General features: G+C 42.8%; 1 non-coding gene across 1 annotated transcript; it reads left to right on the top strand.

Moving 5' to 3' along the window:
* Nucleotides 1-448: 448 nt before the first annotated feature.
* Nucleotides 449-520, top strand: trnaq-uug (transfer RNA glutamine (anticodon UUG)). The gene has a single exon. It is a non-coding gene; the product is annotated as a tRNA-Gln (tRNA).
* The last annotated feature ends 5,633 nt before the right edge of the window (nucleotides 521-6,153 follow it).

Genomic DNA, 6,153 nt, shown 5'->3' with positions numbered 1-6,153 from the left:
AAACCTCCACAAGCCTGTTTAAAGCATCAACAAACCACCATGCCATGGGTCCTTTAAATTCTATTCAGATACATTTTTATTTTTATTTTTTTTTCAGTTTGTTGACAATATCTGCCACATATTACAATATCAGTAGGTATTTTATATTTTTAGATGTAAAAATATAAAGTTTTAGTTTGTGGAACGACATGCGACCTTTGACCTAGATTTTCATGTGGTTACAATATCAATTGCCTGTTGACATTGATTGATAAACTACAAAACTAGAAATTAATACAAACAACAATGAATGATTAACCATGTAGCCAGCAGTTCAGGGTTCCTTTAATTTTTTTTCCAACAGGTTGACAATTTCAGGTAAAACCTTCAATCGTGTTCATGTGCTGCTGGAATTTCATTATATCATTCAAAGGTTTGACAGTGAAAACAAAGCTTTTAGTTATGTCTTGGTTCCATGGTGTAATGGCTAGCACCCTGGACTTTGACTCCAGTGATCTGAGTTCAAATCTCAGTGGAACCTCTATAGCCTTTGTTTGTGGTTTCTGAATGCACAGGCTGTCTCAACTATATGCTTCCTTTGGTCAAGCAAGCTGTCACATCCCAAACCCTTTGTTTCTGTTAAAGTGCCAGTCTTCTGAAAATTATATTACCCCTGGGAATTATACCTGATAAAACTAGACATGTTTGATAGTTTACTGTCTAAATTGTATTTTAATATGAGACCAGGAACATGTTCTGTTTATTTGGTAAAGTTTGGCTCTTTGAGTCCACCATTACACGAACGCGTTCCTGGTAAGTTACTGTTCGTTCAAAGAAGTGACATCATATGGGAAATGCTTAAAAGTTCGTTGGCATCTCTGGCTTTGTCTGTTTTGCAAATTGGAGCACGTTTTTAAAGATTTTTTTTATTTATTCTGCAACAAAACTAAAACCAAAGCATGCCTCCTAAGGGGTGTGTCCTTCAAGGCTGTTCAAGTGTAGCCATTAAAAAAAAAGCAGAATTTTGATCCACTGTAGCCCAAAAGTCAGCAGGACACTTGCAGAATGAATGGGTTTGAATTGTACCAACAAAGAGAGGTAACTTCAAGCCGACAGGACGGTTTGGTGTCTGCTCCATACATTTTGAAAAAGATACATTTGTGAGGCAGATTCACATAGAAGGATTTGAGCGATGTCTGGTACATGGAGCAGTTCCTACGATCTGGAAACAAAAGTCAGATGTGCCATCCCAAAGAGCTCACTGCACAGTAAGTGTCAAGCTTGTGTTTAGCCTGTCGCTCTGGGTGAGGATAAGCAGGGTGGCGGTCTTCTTTTGGTCACCATACATGTCAACCTATACGGAATGTCCGTATTTTATACGGATTTGATTCAATAAACGTAGTATACGGGCGTACAAATAAAGTTATACGGATTCTTTAAAAAAACTTCAATATTTATTTAGAGCTATAATCAACTCCCATGATGATAAAAGAGCGCATAACATTTACAAACGTACTGTACACCACAGAAAGCACAGACAGCCAGTAAAGAGTCTTATGAAATCGCGCGCTATCTTGTGGTAGCGAGACTTCGTTCCACTTCTGATCATGTGCACACCGCATTGCGAGAATCCCGCCAACCGTGAAGTAACATTTTGTTTGAAACGTGTATTTCCACCTGAGCGACTTTCAGTAGCGACTGAAAAGATTCTGAATGGGCACTCCGGCAAAGAAATTCAAAACACAATACAATGGTAGGTTTCTCCCTGTGTAAAGTCAAACTGGTTTTTAATGGTGTTTGTTTACATTTGGGAAACACAGGGGAAAAATGTGTTTAGAAAACTGGAAAAAAAAGTGCCTGTTTGAAAGTGAGATCACTGCAACTCAGCTGATTGGCTGGAACGAGCATTGCCAGTCAGCTGATTGTCAATTCCAGCTGGGCTCGCTGCAGCTGAGTGTGAGCTGCAAACTGAAGGCTCATAGGTGTGTTAATCAGCTGATTAGTTGTGGGGTGGTGGGAGACTAGTAAGAGTTACTTTAAAACTGTTGTGCTTCTGACCTACTTGAGCTAACACTGTGCAAATGTGGCATTTGGGAAACTGGAGAGGCAGCCAGTAAGCATCTGTATTTTGTTCTGCTTTATTTAATGTTGAAATTTATTGTGCTGCATCTCTGTGTTTGTATTTGCTTTGACAATGCATGGCCGTGCAACAGTGTTGGGTGTTGGGCTTTCTATTTGAATACACGCAGTGTAGTGTTTGTACTCCATTTTTGGCATCTTATTGTGTGGTTAAGTATAAACCTGGGCCGGGCCAGGCCCGGCCCTTACCAATTTGACACCCTAGGCAAGATTTTAAGTGGTGCCCCCTCCCCAACACCAGTTAAAGCCACTGATAGTGTATCTATACTAACAAGAAATGGAATAGCTTTGTCTTAAAACATTCTTTTATTTAAACAAAAAAAAATGCATGTTCAAAATACTTAATTAAAGGCATTAAATAAAGAAATTGCACATTCAAAATAGGCGGCACGGTGGTGTAGTGGTTAGCGCTGTTGCCTCACAGCAAGAAGGTCCTGGGTTCAAGCCCCGGGGCCAGTGAGGGCCTTTCTGTGTGGAGTTTGCGTGTTCTCCCTGTGCCTGTGTGGGTTTCCTCCGGGTGCTCCGGTTTCCCCCACAGTCCAAAGACATGCAGGTTAGGTTAACTGGTGACTCTAAATTGACCGTAGGGGTGAATGTGAGTGTGAATGGTTGTCTGTGTCTATGTGTCGGCCCTGTGATGACCTGGCGACTTGTCCAGGGTGTACCCCGCCTTTCGCCCATAGTCAGCTGGGATAGGCTCCAGCTTGCCTGCGACCCTGTAGAAGGATAAAGCGGCTAGAGATAATGAGATGAGACATTCAAAATATTTAATACTGAATTAAAGAAAAATACAAAATATGAACTGAATATATGAAACATAATATAAATGGCTTACATAAAGTATTACATTTACAGTACTCCCAAAATAAAAAATTTAAATAAGTGTTGTAATTTGTAAATGCAATATAAATAAGGCATTGCACAAAATAAGATATTAAAGAAACCAGTGTGCATGAAAAATACAAGGATTTAAATAAAAATAAAAAAATATATAAAATTGTGATATTAAAAAGACCTCTAGTGGTGTTTTTTGGTACTGCCTTCAACTTCAACTATTGAAAAACTAAATGTAGAACAGGGGGGAAAAACTGTTGATATGTAACTATATGTGTATATGTTGATATTGAATATAGTACAAGGGAAATACTAGTTTACTATATGTTGATATGTTGTGCTGCTTTCCTATTTTTTTTTCTCAGCACTTTGATGTCTGTCCTGTCTCTGCCCACGTATGGGAGAGTGAAAAACGTAATTTCAGTTCCTTTGTATGACTGGTGCATGTGAGGAAATTGACAATAAAAGTTGAACTTGAACAACACCAGCGCGTCCTCAATCTCACATAACCTGCTACAGCTTTACCCTCCTAGTCTTTCTTGCAGCAAAGTCATCTACAACATCATCATATGATAACTGATTTGAGACCACATGGTTGATGCTTATAATGGCAAGTCCACTGAGGCGGTGCACTCTTTATTATGCAAATTATATTAGTAATTCATACTGTATATTAGTAATGGTAGGCTATCAATTGTATTGTCTAATTGTTTATTACAGTGAAATGCAAATTAGCAGAAGGCAAAGAATTAGTTAACTGCAGTATAATATAGCATGTGAGAATGCCAAGTTATGCTCTAACATTAATTATGTACACTGATATAATGTTATCCATTGCTTTGCTGCATAGCCTAGAAAACAAGTGGTTAATGACATTATCAATCATGGTTTTGCAACAGAAAAATAATATTGACATCATCTTTACTGAGTGTGACATTACCTCTGTCTTTGTCACGTTTTTCCTCCTCTTCTTTCCTTTTCTTTCTCCCCTGGGCTCCTGACAATTTTGGACGTTTTGACATTTTTTTCAGCTTGCATTAAAGCACGACCATCCTCCCCAAGTAGTAGTCTAGCATATGTAAAGCCTGGTCGGACAAGAGGGGGCGCCTTGGGAAAGTAACAGGTCTATTAATGATAATAATAATAATGCAAATTATATTAGTAATTCATACTGTATATTAGTAATGGTAGTAATAATAATAATAATAATAATTATTATTATTATTATTTACTGAATTCCTCACCACCCGCTCGGTGAGTTGCTTTTGTGTCTTCTTCCTTTACAGGAGAGAAAGTGTGCCATTTATGCTATTTGTAAAGAGAACACATCTGAGTGCTTGTTTCGTTTCCCTGCAGTCTTGACGCACTGAGATTGTTTCTTGTTTTCAATGTGTTTATTATATTTTCCTCCAGGAAGATCTTCGCAACATGGTTGCTTGAATGAGCTGCTAAACTGTCATTTTAATGAGAACACAGATCAACAAAGCAACTTTGTTTTATTTAAAAAAAAAAGTGCCAGGCACCATTGGAATATCTCGCTGCGAAACGTGTTCGGTGCATAAAAGACCTTTACTTCAGCCCAGACTGCTCAACGACACCGACAGACTGCTCTAAGTGCAGCCATATTCAAAACAAGCAACAGATCTATGTCAGTTATCTATGTTATGCAAAAACACTCTTTAGCCAACAACACTTAGGCTATTACATGGCCAAAACAGAGAATAGCCGCGGATGCTCACTTGCGCACCCGAAGACACACTATAGACAGGGCGAACCACTGTTGAGCGCTTATTGTTTCATGATTAACAACCACCACCACCCCACCCCACTTTTTTTGACAAATCGCACCCTGACTACATGCTTTGCTGTACAATTAAATTAGGCTAAGACATTATAATGCTGACTTGTTTTCAGAATAGTGGAAGTCATAATTTTTCTCCCCCTGTTTCTGCGCCTCTGGATGGATGCAGCGCCCTTAGCATTTGCCTATATTGCCTATGCCAAGGGCCGGCTCTGACCTGGGCACAGATTCCTTCATTGCAATATTTATCTGCATTATATGGTATTGGTTTCGTGCGAGGCCCTCTGACTCGCGCGCGCGTTGGACTCCTTGGTCCGTGTTTCAAGACGGGTCGGTTGGGTGGTCCCCTCCTTGAACTGCCACCTTATTGTGGTGGAGGGGTTTGTGTGCTTGAATGATCCTAGGAGCTATGTTGTCGGGGGCATTATGCCCCTGTCAGGGTTTCCCAAGGCAGACAGGTCCTAGGTGACAGGCCAGACTAAGAGCAGTTCACCAAAACCCCTATGGAGAAAAATCCGAGGACCGTGACGTCGCCCGGGATGACGCAGCCGGGGCCCCACCCTGGAGCCAGGCCCGGGGTTGGGGCTCGTATGCGAGCGCTTGGTGGCCGGGCCTTTGCCCATGGGGCCCGGCCGGGCTCAGCCCGAAGAGCTGACGTGGGCCCGACCTCCTGTGGGTTCACCACCCACAGAGGTAGCAGTAGGGGACTGGTGCAATGTGGATTGGGTGGCAGTCGAAGGCAGGGGCCTCGACGACCTGATCCCCGGACACAGCGGCTGGCTGTTGGGACATGGAATGTCACTTCGCTGGGGGGGAAAGAGCCTGAGCTTGTGCGGGAGGTTGAGAGGTACCGGCTAGAGATAGTCGGGCTCACCTCCACGCACAGCTTGGGCTCTGGAACCCAGCTCCTCGAGAGGGGCTGGACTCTCCACTTCTCTGGAGTCGCCCGTGGTGAGCGGCGGCGGGCTGGTGTGGGCTTGCTTATAGCTCCCCAGCTCAGCCGCCATGTGTTGGAGTTTACCCCAGTGAACGAGAGGGTCGCCTCGCTGCGCCTTCGGATTGGGGAGAGGGCTCTTGCTGTTGTTTGTGCCTATGGCCCAAATAGCAGTATAGAGTATCCGGCCTTCTTGGAGTCCCTGGGAGAGGTACTGAGGAGTGCTCAGACTGGGGACTCCATTGTGTTACTGGGGGACTTCAATGCTCACGTGGGAGATGACAGTGACACCTGGAGGGGCGTGGTTGGGAGGAACGGCCTCCCCGATCTGAACCCGAGTGGTGTTTTGTTATTGGACTTCTGTGCTAGTCACGGTTTGTCCATAACGAACACCATGTTCGAGCATAGGGGTGTCCATAAGTGCACGTGGCACCAGGACACCTTAGGTCGGAGGTCAATGATAGAC

The sequence above is a fragment of the Neoarius graeffei genome, chromosome 18, assembly GCF_027579695.1.
Source record: "Neoarius graeffei isolate fNeoGra1 chromosome 18, fNeoGra1.pri, whole genome shotgun sequence".
NCBI lineage: Eukaryota > Metazoa > Chordata > Actinopteri > Siluriformes > Ariidae > Neoarius > Neoarius graeffei.
This window is presented reverse-complemented; position numbering and strand designations above follow the sequence as displayed.